The following is a 14,172-nucleotide window of genomic DNA, read 5'->3' as shown; positions in this document are numbered from 1 at the left end:
AGGGCCGACGCACACTGTTAATACCGCCCTGTGGGTCCCTGTGCTGTGCCCAGGTGGGTCAGAGGATGGCAAGCCCCGGCCATCAGCCTCGTGCAGCTGTCCTCACCGAGCTGCTGCAATGCCTGCTTCCAGACGTTCCGAGAAACCAGCTGGCTTCAGGGGAGACCTCAATGTGCATCTCTGAACCATCGGCAGAACCTCAGCATGTGGAATTTAAATTTCTCAGTGTTTTATAATTAATTAACCCATGAATGAAAAAGTTTTCCACCCCAAACAAAGGTATGGAGTATCTTTTATTAGACCCGCATGGATATTTCCTTTTTTACTTTAACTGCAAAAAAACAAGAAGCTAAATCCACCCCAGATGTCTGCCAACAGTTCTCTCTTCTTTGAAGCCCTTCTCTATGCCACACTTAGTTGCATGAGCTGCTTGGCTCCTCCTGGAGAAGGAAAGGCTGACCTCCTGATCACCAGTCCTCTCCTTTCAACGCCCTGGACAGAAGCAGTGCTCCTGCCACGCAGTTCCGCATTCCGGAGACTGAGCCACTGGGGCTGCTTCCCAGGGCGCCCCATGCACCCCACAGAGCACCTGACCAGGCTCCCCACCTACCCATGGGGCCAAGATGGACCAAGGGCAGGACACAGGTGGTTTTTATATCACAAACAAACAAGTATTGGGCTGGGGCTGGGGCTCAGTGGTAGAGCACTTGCCCAGCATGTGTGAGGCACTGGTTCAATTCTCAGCACCGCATAGAAATCAATAAATTAAAGCTCCATTGACAAAAATATATTTTTAAAAAACCACCACGTATCACTGCACAAGAGGCAAATTCATACCTGCATCCACTTTGAATGCTGTTAAGTTTATGTAAAGGCAGGTACTGAAGAGAAGCATGAAGCACTGCTGAGTTTTTAAGTCCACATTCTAACCGCATTCACCACACTTGTGAATTAAAGTACTTTTAGTCCAAAATGGCCAGTGTGGCTATCCAACCAGCCTGAGTTTGGCCTGTGTCCGGCAGCCGTGGTTCCCTGGCCTGGCACCTAGAACCCAGCAGACTGCTTGTTCAGCCTGCAGATTGGAAGCACAGGATCCTGGTGATCTCATTCTCATGTGGAATCAAAGCCCATCTCCAGAGGTGTGAGTAGACAGTGGTCACCACAGCAGGGATGCAGGGGCAGGGCTCCGGAGAGATACAGAGCCACAGTGGGTCAAGAGGAAGGAGCCCTGGGCCCCACCATGCAGCAGGGTGACCAGTTAACCGTCCAGTACTGTGTGTTTCAAAGTAGCTGGAAGGAACTAGAATGTTCTCACTGCAGAGACGCAATCCATGCTCATGGTGGTGGATATGCTAATGGCCTCGCTCTGATCAGTATACAAGGTGAACAAGTATCCAAATAGCATGCTGTGCCCAAACCTCAGTATAATCATGTCTCAAAAGTAAACTTTCTAAGAACCCGAAACACCAAGTGCTGAGAGCCATAGCTAAGTAGGTACGACACATGGCAATTTCCTTGTCAGCCTACCCCATGTTGCTTAGAGGAAGGACTCTCCATTGTGGACCCAGGTCATTTGCAGTGACTTTGCATGAAAGGTGACCTTGCTCAAGGACCAGGGTGGATCAGGGTTTAGGGCAGATGGGGGTTTAGGGAGATCCGGGTTTAGGGCGGTTCCAGGTTTAAGGTGATTCCTGCTGGGAATAGGGTGTATCCTGCTGCCTCAGGCACCTTGAGTTCCCGTTGAGTTCTCGTGGGATTCAGAGCCCGGTGGAGAGTGTGGATTTTGCCCAGAACATGCGTGTAGAGTGCCGGTGACAGTTCAGGAATAAAGAGTTGCTGTTTGAATCTACAAGGCTGTGAGTGGCTCGTGATTTTGTGCCCAGCCAGACTGCGGCAACCAAGCAGAAATCAGGATAAGAAATTTCACTGTCTCCACCCTCTGGTTCCTAAAGTTCCTTGAAATGAGCCTCCTCAGTCCAGTGAGTTTCTGGACAGACTGCTAGGGGCTAACCAGGTGCTCCTGGCAGGCCGGCCCTCTCACCACCCACTGCCCGCCTGGTCCAGCACTGCCAAGCTGGGCGGCATCGGCCAGCATGCACACACCACACTGACCCACCCTCAGAGGGAGCTCGTTCAGCAAAGAAACGCATTTGAAGCTGAAAAGTTGTCAGCTAAACTCAGAAGCCCCCACTGTCCTGAGCTGGGCTTCCTGAACACCATGTGGACACACTCTCTGTGTGAGGGGATTCCCTGGACTTCCAGCAGCACATAAGTTGGACTCGAGGGCAGAAGCTCAGTGGTGTCCGGCTGACGGAGGGCCTCTCCGTGGAATACAGAACAGCTAGCGTGGCCTGTGAAGGGACGAAAGGCAGCGAGGTGGCATGCAGAGCGCGCAGGAAACGGATCCTAGCACCCAGCCGCCAGCCAGGGGTTTCTGAGTCCTGGATGAACAGCAGAGAATCATACAGACGTGAACATGAAAAGACACACTGCAGACGGACACGGCTGACGGAAATGCGCTTTCCTAAAGCTGGCTCCGCTTGCACAAACCATGCATCTCAGAAAGGACAGAGGCCGTCCTCCCGGGGAGGACCCTCACTCAGAAGCCTCCAGTGGGATCAGAGACCAGAAGAACGTCCCAGACTTCTTCCACGAGCCACTCGACTGCCACTGTGCTAGTTCCTCATGAGGAACGGGCCTGCCCATGACCAGCAGGGACACACGCTTGACACAGACACAGGTGAGAAACGAATGACCTCGCCCCTCCAATCCCAGTGCGGTAACTAGGAATAGTGTTTCAGTCCTCCGAAGCGTGCACCGCGGCCAGCCGAGGAGTGTGTTACTGCCAAATCACCGCTATGTGCTAATTAAAGGGCACTGGGGTCCCCAGGTAGCTTCAATCATATTCATCACCGAGTTTGCAAAGGTCCCCAAGTCAGCAGTGTCCCAGGTTTTCCAAGAGGTAAGGGGCAGTGCTGCTGCTTCCTCAAGCCTACCGTGGGACATGCACCTGCTGGCCTCCTGGTGGCCGGACACCCCCAGCTGAAGACAGCAGTTGCTAAGCAACAGAGCGCCTGTTCACCCCTCCAGCAGGGAGGCAGGAGGAAGTCAGCCTGGCTGGGGGTCCTCAGCAGGCAGCCTCCGAGGAGCCCACGGTCACTGGGATGAAGCCGTGAGCCGTGAAGAGTCGTGGAGATGGCGTCCAACAACAACCAGGCCGCTGGTCACAGGAAGCCATGCCCAGCAGGGACAGAGGGTCACCCGTAGACTGCGGTCACCTACTGACATGCTGCAGAGTCCTGGGGAGAAGGAAGCCTCCACTCTGTGTCCATCACAGAACGTCCGCTCCAGGCCTTACCAGCTCTGCAGGGTGTGTACGACTGGGGGCAGGCTGGGCCAGGCGGGAGGGGGACTCTGCTGTGTTCCTGTTTACTGAGTTTGGTTGTGTGTCTGTCCACTCACTAAACCCTGTCCATCAATACACTGACAGAAAGACGCACATGGAGCCCAAGGGAAATCATGGGGCAGTGTCTCGCTGGAAGCTGCACGCTCACCATCGGTGTGGACAGCTGACCCGAAGGGCCCAAGGGCACAGTCCCATGGCCCCCAGTGCCAGGCCCCATGGCCACACCTGTCCCCCAGACAGTCATGAGCTGATGCGTAAGCAGGGTGTGGCTCACGTGTGTCCCTTACCTCTTGTCTGTGGCCGTTTTCCTGCCACAGTGGCAGAGCTCAGACGCTGTACAGACTACGGGGCCCCTAATCTGCAAACACCCTGCCCTTCCAGAATAGGTTTGTAGCCCTGGTCTGGGGCACAGGAGACTTGTCCTTTGCTCCCCAGGAAGGCCTTGCTGGCGGCCTATGGACTGAAGGGCGACTCACTCACTCCAAGTTGCTTCCACAAGGAAGAGAGGGACGCTCTGATTCCCTGGCTAGGCTAGGAGTGTGGCAGTCTCCCCGTGGCCCAGTTCTGCTCTGGAAACAGATCAAGGCCAGCAAGCATTTCAATCTGGTATCAGGTGAACTGTCCACGGGCCAGCAGTCCCCAAGCAACCCAGTAGATCCCGAGGTGGAGGTGACAGCCTGCAGACCTGGGACTCACAGAGTTCGCTGGTGGGATGACTGAGCCCACTCCCTAACAGGAGCCAACTCAGCTGGGGGATGGGCAGTGAGGCCCTGGGCAGGGAGGGACAGGAAATCTGCAATTCTGCTGTGGGTGCCTGATCATTTCATGTGCAAAGAATAAAAGTGAGGCTCTGTGTCTGTATCATTCATCACATTTTTTGGAAAGTACCTGATTCTCCCACTAGATTTTAATTCTGGCAAGAAGAGACCAATTCTTATTTTTGTTTTTGTTTTGTTTTCTGTATTCCCAGCAACTCGCATAATATCTAATCTCCAGAGGATACTCGGTAATTACTGGTTGGATAAAGCAAGTAAGCACAGTAGTTAAACTTGCTAAAAATAGAACAGCAAGTTATCAGTAGGAACAGGTCAGATTTTACCCATGCCTATAACACCAAGTTATTTTAAGGAAGCCACAGAACATATGCAAGAGTTTTAAAGCTATATATTAAACAAAAAATTTGCAATGTCCCAAAAGTTTTCTACAAGATCTTCCTATGAGCCAGGTCCTGAGGAAGATTCCTCTAGAATTGAGAATTTAGGCCAGGCATGATGGTGCATGCCTGTAATCCCAGCAGCTTGGGAGGCTGAGGCAGGAGGATCTAGAGTCCAAAGCCAGCCTTAGCAACAGCAAGGTGCTAAGCAACTCAAGGAGACCATCTCTAAATAAAACACACATCAGGCCTGGGAATGTGGCTCAGTGGTAGAGTACCCCTGAGTTCAAACCCCAGTACTCCCCGCAAAAATTGAAAATTTAGGACATACAGTGGTTAGGGGTTGCATTTTTTAATTCTACTTAATATTTTCTTCATAGTATGAACTGTTTTAGTTTTTTTTTTTTTTTTTTGTAGAGGAACACAATACCTTTATTTTATTTTTTTATTTTTATGTGGTGCTAAGGATCGGACCCTGTGCCTTACATGTGCAAGGCAAGTGCTCTGCCACTGAGCCATAATCCCAGGCTTCCTTTAGTTCTGAGCTGACAGATGAAGACATTCAGTAATTTCAACACTCCTGGCCAATCCTCTGCACCTCTTAGAAGAGAAGTGGACCCCCTACCAGTTTGCAGAGCCAGGGAGGTGGTTCCTTCCTCTGCCTGCAGAGCAAAGGCAGCACGACGCAGCTGGCCACCAGGAAGGACACGTGTGCACACGACTGAGGGCCAAGAGCCCTGGCAGCGGGCAGGCAATGACCACTCTGCACCCACTCACTGGGGGGTCTGGGATCTGCTGGGAAAAGCTCTGAGAACTGTCATTGCCCCAGACCTGTCCCCTCCCACAGTGCCCACTCCTCTCTGTAGAAGAGGATGACCCAGCCACACCCTGCAGACTAATGGCAGTGCCCCCCCCTGCAGACAGCACCCCTCAGCTCCTCCCCTGCAGCAGATGGTGACCCTCTGCTGGGTAAGCACTAATCAGTGCCCAGGAAAGCCTGCAGTGAGACAAGGGTCCAAAGAAGGTGCCCGCCCCTCTTGAGGAGAAAACCGAGCCAACCTGAGCCTGGCTGAGAAGTAAAGGGACGTGCCACAGACATGCAGGAGGCCACCTGCGCATGGGACCTCCCCGGTACCTTCCCCTGCTTGCACACCGCCTGCCACCGAGGAGGAAGCCACCGAGGACTGCATGAATGATGAAATGTCCAGCCCTCCCGACTGAGTCCTCAGGTTCCTTCTTTAGAATCTGTGGACAGTACACTGGGGCATTGGCAGCCCTAGGACTGAATATGCTCCACCAGCTCCTCCTCTGCAGACAGAGGTCCCCCCAGGCCCCCAAACAAATGGCACCCCTCACCATCTCGTGGTGACAGAAACTGTCCCCACCGGGATACCTTCTCTTCTTTCAGAGACCCACTGGGATCCCAGGGCACCTTGGGTACAGGGCCTGCACCTCTCCCATGCCCGCAGTCGGGGTGGGTGTGGCTCAGGGAAGGGCTCCTGTGTCTCTCCTAGCCCCTCCAAGTCCTTTCCGCCTTCCTGACTGCAGGACCTCAGACAACAGCCCACCCCAGACCCCAAACTCTTCAACCCACGGATCAGCCTCAAAGTCAAACAGTAGCCCAGTGCTAGAGGGTGTCCAGGGACCAGGACTCAGAGCTGGGCACAGCTGCAACCACACACTCCACTCACTGGCTCTGGGAGGAGGTGCCTGTCCTCCGTGTGTCTAAGCTATTTACTCTACGTCAGAACCTTCTGACTTCCTGTGGTGGGAAGACTGCCCACGTGGTCACTGGAGTCAACAAACCTTGACTGACCACTTGCTGCGAGTGTGAGGCACCTTGCGAGGCTCAGACACACAGAGACCAGTGTGGACAGACAGGCAATGTGGGTCGCAGAGGACCTGGAGTGAAAGCCACAGGCAGCAACGTGGCCAGAGCTGACCAGGATCTCCCCAGAGCAGGCCGGTCCACCAGCAGGTGGAGACAGGAAGCCACCCTCCCACACCCCTCCCCGGAGCCTCCTCACCCACTCCTGTGCCCCCAGAGCTCGCTGGCCTTGACCTCAGAGGGTCTATATCCTACCAGAATTGCAGATTTCCTGTCCCTCCCTGCCCAGGGCCTCACTGCCCATCCCCCAGCTGAGTTGGCTCCTGTTAGGGAGTGGGCTCAGTCATCCCACCAGGCTTCAGGTGCTGAGGGCCACAGCTGAGTCGGAATGGCCCCTGGCATTTTGCCAATAGGATTGACTGACAGGCGAGGCATTATTATCCGCCTCGGCCGCTACTTTGCAGTTCTCACGCTACTTTGGGGTTCTCGTGGGGATTCCCCGGGGATTCCCGGAGAGTTCCCATTGGTTGGGGAAGTGCAGGAGGAGGGATTTCCGGAGGATATTTCCGGCTACTGGTGCCTGGACGAGCCGCGTGGCATTCGGGAGGAGTTCCCGGGAGCGTGTGCGGAGCGTGTGTGGAGTGTGCTGGTGGAGTTCAGAAATAAAGTTTGTTCCTGCTTCAGTGGCTCGTGACTTGTGCCCAGCCAGACTGCGGCATTCGGGTCCACTGACTGTCCACTCAGGCTGAGAAAAAGGACCCATGATGTCGGGAGGCCATGGCCATCGTCCACGGCAGAACCCAGGTGCTGCCCCACAGAGGGTGGCGGGAAGCACGCAGGAGCGGTGCAGGCGCAGGAGGCGCTGAGGAACCTGAAGACAGGCCACCTGCCAGACGCAGCACTGGCACAAGAGAGCGGCTCCGCGGCAGAACCAGGACCAACCTCACAGCGCGACTCCCGCCCAGAGCTGGAGGGGCCTGGCACCGGGTCTGGTGCACACAGGTCGAGAAAGACCAGAGCGGCAGCCATTGCACAAGGCGCCGAGCTGCCACCCGACACCACAGGCCGGGGGACTGGGCAGTCCAGCTGGGCACCGGCAGCGCCGAGAAGCTGAGTCCCACACCCTGCACACGCGCACGCCCACGTGCACACACACACCCGTAGCGTCTGAAGCCTTCGGCAGCACAGTGGCACTAAAATCCTCACCACCACCCCTGTGTGCGCGGGGTTCGCACTCACAACCCAATCATGGCAGTGCTTTCCAAAAACGTTCTCAGAAGAAGCATGCGCACACTCTGGAAGCGCAGGGAGGCTGGACAGCTGCCATCGGGGCCGCGAGGGACATGCTGGCGCAGGAGGCCTTGGGCTGGACTCAGTCAGGAGGGAAGGTGCTCCTCTAGCTCTGCCCCTCTCCTGAGCCCACTCAGCCAGCCTCGTCCACAGCTGAGAGAAGACATGCTGTCCTTGGCCCTGCGTCCGGGCACTGCGGCGGCCAGGTCTGTCCTGCGGCCCTCTACTCCGGGACGCCCTCCTCACCGCCCCAGCCAGGGCTCCTGTCACTGTACCTGAACTCTGCTTGCTGCCATGTTCAGAGCACACGAGGGGAGGGCGAGGAGACCACCAAACTTCCGCACCCCCCATGCCACCTCACAGCCCCACAGGAACGGCTCTGGCCCGCCCAGGGCGTTGCTGAACTCGCCCAGCCTGGAACCTGCAGAGACAGCCTAACCCACACAGGCAGGGGGTGCTGGAGTCCCACACCTCTACAGAAACCCTCTGGGTGCTCTTGTGCCCCGAGCGCAGAGGCACAGCCCGCCTCAGCCCTGGAGGGAACCCTGCTGCTCTCCCACCCTTGGAGGGCGGAGGTGGCTCCTGCCTGGGGGTTAGATCTGCAGCATCAGCCACAGGCCAGGGGGCTGGGCAACCCCCAAGTCTCTCTGAGCCACTTAAAGGGAAAAGCAAGGAGAGATTCCAAGGAAATGACCAGGGTCACCTGTCCAGGAGCTCAGGTGGGCTCAGAGGCAGAGCGCAGGGACGGAGCTCACCGGGAGAGGCAGAGCAGACACTGCTTCCTGAACTCTTCCCCGTGGGATGGGGGTCTGGCTCGCAATCCGGGGTGACTGCGGGTCTGGACAGGACTACCAGGATGGAACAACTGGGGCAAATGCCACACTGCAGGGCACTGGGCGCTCATGGTGCCCCAGAAGGCTGGGGAACCAGGCCCAGGAAGTGGAAGCAACCTCTGGGAATTCTAGCTAGAACTGTCCCCGAGCCTCTGCAGCACGTGCCCACCCCCGTTCACTGTCCCTGGCAAGACACCCTGCCCCTGACTGCTGGGGGGAAGACACGGCACCCTCACGGTGTCCTCCCACACCTCCTATCCTAGATGGCCAGCATCTCTAAGGAAGATGGTCTCAACATCATCTCACAGAGGAGACCTTCCTTGGGGCCTTGAGGCATTGCCCCAGACCTCCGAGTCCCCAGTACAGCCGAGACACCAATCTGCAGTTACTCGGGGATATTCACAAGCAGCACAGAGCCAGGAGCCAGGACACACCACGCAGGACGGCCACACCTGTGCCAAAGAGGCACAGACTGCAGCCATCTTGGGGCATGGCTGCTCTGTGAAGGGTTACCAGGGAAAGGAGGGCCCATCAAGTGTAGGAGAGAGGAGCGTCGGCCAGCTGTGGGTGGTCAGCCAGGTGAGGGAGGACTGGCCAGGTGTGGGTGGTTGGCCAGGTATGAGGGAAATTAGGTAAGAGGGAACCAGCCAGGTATCATGGTAATTTGCCAGGTATGGGGAGAATCTTCCAGGTGTGAGAGGTACAGCCAGGTGTGAGAGGTACAGCCAGGTGTGGGGGAATGCAACAGATGTGGAGGTAATTTTCCTGAAGTGAAGGTAATTAAACAGGAATGGTGACCAGCCAGGTGTGGGAGGAATGAGCCAGGTAGGGGAGATCAGATAGGTGGGGGGACCCAGCCAGGTGTGGGGGAAATGCACCAGATATGGGGGTTTCCAGCCAGACGTCCATGTACAGGTGGAGCAGGCCAAGTGTGGGGGCCCGCCCAGGACTCACGGTTCTCCGTGCTGCGGGAATGTGCCAACGCACTCACAGGCTCAAGTTTGGGGCACCCTGAGGGTGTGGGACCTTTCAGGACATTTCGGTCAGTGAAAACTGTTCCAGGAAGCAACCCCCATGTGGGACGGGAAGCGGAATGCCGGATGTCAGGCTGAGGGAGCGGGCGGCTGGAGTCCACAGAGTTTGGCATGGGCATGTGCAGTCTGCGGCTGGATGGGGTGGTGTCCATGCACAATGTGACGGTGCAGACAGCTCCGGACCATGGCTCGGGAGGGGAACTCTGTCATGAGGACCCCATCTCAATTAAAAACCTTACTGCAAAATTACCTGGCCTGCCCATCAAAACCAAGGGGCACCTAAGGGCAGGGGACGAGTCCCCTCTCAGAACACCTGCCCTGCTGGGGTGGAGGACCAGCCTGGAGGCCTGCGGAGCCCCAGGCTGGACGGAGCCAGGCTGGCCCACCTCACCTCCAGTGCTGGAGGGCAGAGTGGTGGTGGTGGGGGGAATGGACCTGGGCGTCCTCCACAGAGGGCCCCGCACTCCGCCCCGAGGACAACCAACACGCAGGACACTCACAGCAGATGCTACCTCAGACACCAAGTCCTCTCCAAGGAGTCCCTGGCTCCTGCTGGACACCTGGCCACAGTGGGCAGGACTGGAGAGGGCAGGGAGGGCAAGGGCGAGGCAGGGCTTAAAGAGGAAGGAGAGGCGAGGAGAAGGAGGCCGGGAGCAGGGTGAGTGCACGGCTCCTGCCAGACAACCGAGGCCACTGGCCTCTCCACTGGCCCTCTCCCTGCTCAGCCTCGCTACCCCATCCGGCCTCATTCTGTCCTTATCAAGTGTTAGTGTTATGTCACCAGGAGATTAAATGGCCAAGACGTGACCTGGCCACAGAGCACGCGGGGAGGGAAAGTTCCACTCCACCTGACAGACACACACTCAGCCACTCAGCCCCCGAGCCCCAGAGCTGCAGCAACAACAAGAGCCCAAATGTACCAGGCCCTGCCAACAGCAGCACCTGGGACACACCAGAGAATACCACCCAGGCAGACCACGTTTCCAGCCCAACATGTCTGCCCACGTGCCTTCTCTCTGCACGAGAACCGCAGAACTCTGAGCATCTCTTCCAGCTTATTCACACTGCGCTGTGGACTGAGCCTTCGTGGAGGCAGCTTGACAGTCCAGGATCCCCCTCGCCATCCAAATGTGCCCTGAGCTGCCAAGCCTCTGTGTCTGGATGTTTAAACCACGTGGGTCCCAGAGGGCTGCAGGAAACATGCCCTCACTCCCTCATCCCCAGAAAACCTGAAGCATTTTACATTCAGGGTGGGAGGGTGCTTAATTGAGCTAGCTTCTCCTTGCCACGGGTACCCTAGTTGTCCATACCTGGGGAAATACTGGCCAAATCTTCTGGAAGCAGAAAGCAACAACTATGTTCAGAGTCTCCATCACTAGAGTCGGGAGGAAGAGCGCATGGGCCCATGGGAGCAGCCTGTAGCGGAGGCATGGCCACTCAGCCCCAGGACTCTCCATGGAAGGTCTGGTGGCTCCTGGGCTGCAGTCAGAAGTCCACAGAAGTGCAGTGCCCACTCAGGCTCCGCCTCCTCGCTGTCCCTGGTGAGCCCCAAGCTTGCAGTCCTGCGGCGGAGGGGGAGGGTGCTGGCCTCACCACCACTCTGCCACATCAGGCCAGAAGTCCGACTTACCCCACAGGCTGGACGCCCCGTTTGGGCCTCTCAGGTCCCAGGACTGGCCAGAGGCAAAGCCCAGCGCCAGGAGGGCAGCCTTGGAACCACGGCTTCCCACCCTCCTCGGCCGGGCGGGTTCAGGGCCCGACCTGACTTGGGCCCTCTACCCTGAGCTTGTACTAACAAACCAGGAACTGGAGACAGTCTTCCCGACTACCCAGGTCACATTTTTAAACCGCGACACTGCATCGCGAATAGCTCTAAATTTTAACAGCAACCAACACACTAAGTAGCTCCGCAGCCAGGAAGACGAGAAGTCAGGAAGCCTGCCAGCCGGCTACCCCGCTGGCCCCACACCTCCAGCCAGCAGAGAGCCAGGGCTCCCTCCTCCTCGAGTCAGGTGTGCAGGGGGTCTCAGGCTCCTCTGTCACCTGTGCCCTCCCTCCAGGTGGCCAGTGGGACCCTGCCCAAATGTCCCCTGAACTCCCTCGTCTGAACTTTCCACGTATCACATGAGACCACGAACCAGCCAGGGAGCCACATGACCTGGGGACAGCTGTGACCTGTTCCACTAATCATCTAAAACCATTTTCACTGTTCTCAGCACAACAGGGCTGGCCTTCGCCCTTCACCATCCATGGTGGCCACCTGTGAACAATCCCCCGTCACCACAGTGTCATGTTCCATCTCCGGCCACCCTAACTCTGCATGGAGAACCCTGTGTGCACGCAGAGGTGCTACGCCACAGCTTGAGACCCAGAGACGTAGGTGGTGCCGAGCCTGGCCTGAGGAGGCCCACGCACAGCCACCTGCCCACTCCCAATGGGGCCGGCCTCCTCCCTCTGGCTCCCTCCTGATTGCTGAAATCACAAGCCATCCAGAGGCATCACACAGTGGGGAGAGCTCCCAGGGATCTGGGGAGGTGACAGGAAAATCCCCCTGCTTGTGCTCTGTGGAGGGGCTGTGCCCTGCTGGGGTTCATTACCTCCTGCTGGGAGAAGCCAACTGTGCATCACCTGGCCTTAGAGGTGACAGGTGAGCATTAGCAGGTGAGTTCAAGCTCCCAGCGGACCAGCTGTTAGCGGCACATGGGAGCAGAATCACGCTCACGTCCGTACGGGCTGCACCAGTCACACAGCAAGCAGACCGCTTGCTTGAGTGCTGACCTGCGCTGGCCTTGGAGGTCATCAAAAGTCTTTCTGAAAAGGGACCTTTCCAAAAGGAAGAGGCCAGCAGGTGTGATGTAAAGGCCATGGTCCCCTGCGTCTGCAGGGAAAACTACAAAAGACACATGCAGAACTGTCCCGGAGCTGGCCTGCGGCCACCCACCACACACAGACACAGCTGGAGCTGCGTGAGCAGTCAGAGGTCAGGCTGCCGGGCCCTGCAGGTCAGCCTCCAAACTGCTCCCTCCCAGGGAGCGTGGGGGCCAGTGGGCAGGAGGCCCAGGCTCCCGCACCAACTGTAGGCGAGCATGGACACACACCATCAGGACCCTGCTGCCCCCTGTGGATGTGACTAGCTGCGGCCTCCGGGGTGGCCCCCCAAGGGCTGGTCGGCAGCAGGGCTGCCTGGTACGCCTGCAGCCACCCCTTCAGAGCAGCTCTTCTCAGGAGAGAGACAGGAGGAACTCAGAGGCCTGCTGTGCTCTACATGGTCCCTTGACAGGGCAGCGGTCCTGCGTCCCTCAGCTCCAATCGCAAACTGGATCCCTGAAAAACACCTGGCCTGGCCACCCCTGCAGCCCACTCAGGACGGCCTGGCCCCACCACTGTCCCTGCCGTCCCCCGCAGCCCACTCAGGACAGCCTGGCCCACCACCACTGTCCTTGTCATCCCCCCCAGCCCACTCAGGTCAGCCTGGCCCACCACCACTGTCCTGTCGTCCCCCGCAGCCCACTCAGGTCAGCCTGGCCCACCACCACTGTCCCTGTCGTCCCCCCCAGCCCGCTCAGGTCAGCCTGGCCCACCACCACCGTCCCTGCCGCCCCCCGCAGCCCACTCAGGACAGCCTGGCCCACCACCACTGTCCCTGCTGCCCCCCGCAGCCCACTCAGGACAGCCTGGCCCACCACCACTGTCCTTGTCATCCCCCCCCAGCCCACTCAGGTCAGCCTGGCCCACCACCACTGACCCTGTCGTCCCCCGCAGCCCACTCAGGACAGCCTGGCCCACCACCACTGGCCCTGTTGTCCCCCGCAGCCCACTCAGGACAGCCTGGCCCACCACCACCGTCCCTGCCGTCCCCCACAGACCACTCAGGACAGCCTGGCCCACCACCACTGTCCCTGCTGCCCCCTCCAGCCCACTCAGGTCAGCCTGGCCCACCACCACTGACCCTGCCGCCCCCCGCAGCCCACTCAGGTCAGCCTGGCCCACCACCACTGTCCCTGCTGCCCCCTCCAGCCCACTCAGGTCAGCCTGGCCCACCACCACTGACCCTGCCGCCCCCCGCAGCCCACTCAGGACAGCCTGGCCCACCACCACGGGCCCTGACACCGAGCTGCGAGGCAAACTCTCCTGCCTTCTGGCCAGGCTACTGATACATGAAACAAAGTCAGATGTGCAGGATCCTGACTTCTCCACACAGACCCACCTCGAAAAGCTGGGCACCCAGGCAGGCAATGGTCATTCATCCATTAAGCAGACAGCAAGTCATGGGACCCCTGTGGCAAGGTGGGGCATACCCACCAGCCCACAGCGAAGAAGCCACACCTGGGCAGGGGACAGTCCCCAGCTAGGGAGGAAACTGCCCCTCAGGCCAACGTCACTTCCAGGATGTGCAAGGGTGAGTGATAATGGACACCTGACTCAGTGCTGAATGACCACAGGGAAGCCACAGCGCTGCCTTAGGCCCCGAGTCTTCTGTCAACTCCCAACAGCACCTCCCACCCAACGTCCAGCTCCCAACAGCACCTCCCCACCCAACGTCCCGGCTCCCAACAGCACCTCCCCACCCAACGTCCCGGCTCCCAACAGCACCTCCCACCCAACGTCCAGCTCCCAACAGCACCTCC

General features: G+C 58.2%; 1 protein-coding gene across 1 annotated transcript in view; it reads right to left on the bottom strand.

Moving 5' to 3' along the window:
* Atp11a (ATPase phospholipid transporting 11A) overlaps positions 1-14,172 on the bottom strand; it is a 112,596-nt gene that overhangs the window by 86,912 nt on the left and 11,512 nt on the right.

This window comes from Marmota flaviventris, chromosome 4, assembly GCF_047511675.1.
Source record: "Marmota flaviventris isolate mMarFla1 chromosome 4, mMarFla1.hap1, whole genome shotgun sequence".
In the NCBI taxonomy this organism is placed as follows: domain Eukaryota; kingdom Metazoa; phylum Chordata; class Mammalia; order Rodentia; family Sciuridae; genus Marmota; species Marmota flaviventris.
This window is presented reverse-complemented; position numbering and strand designations above follow the sequence as displayed.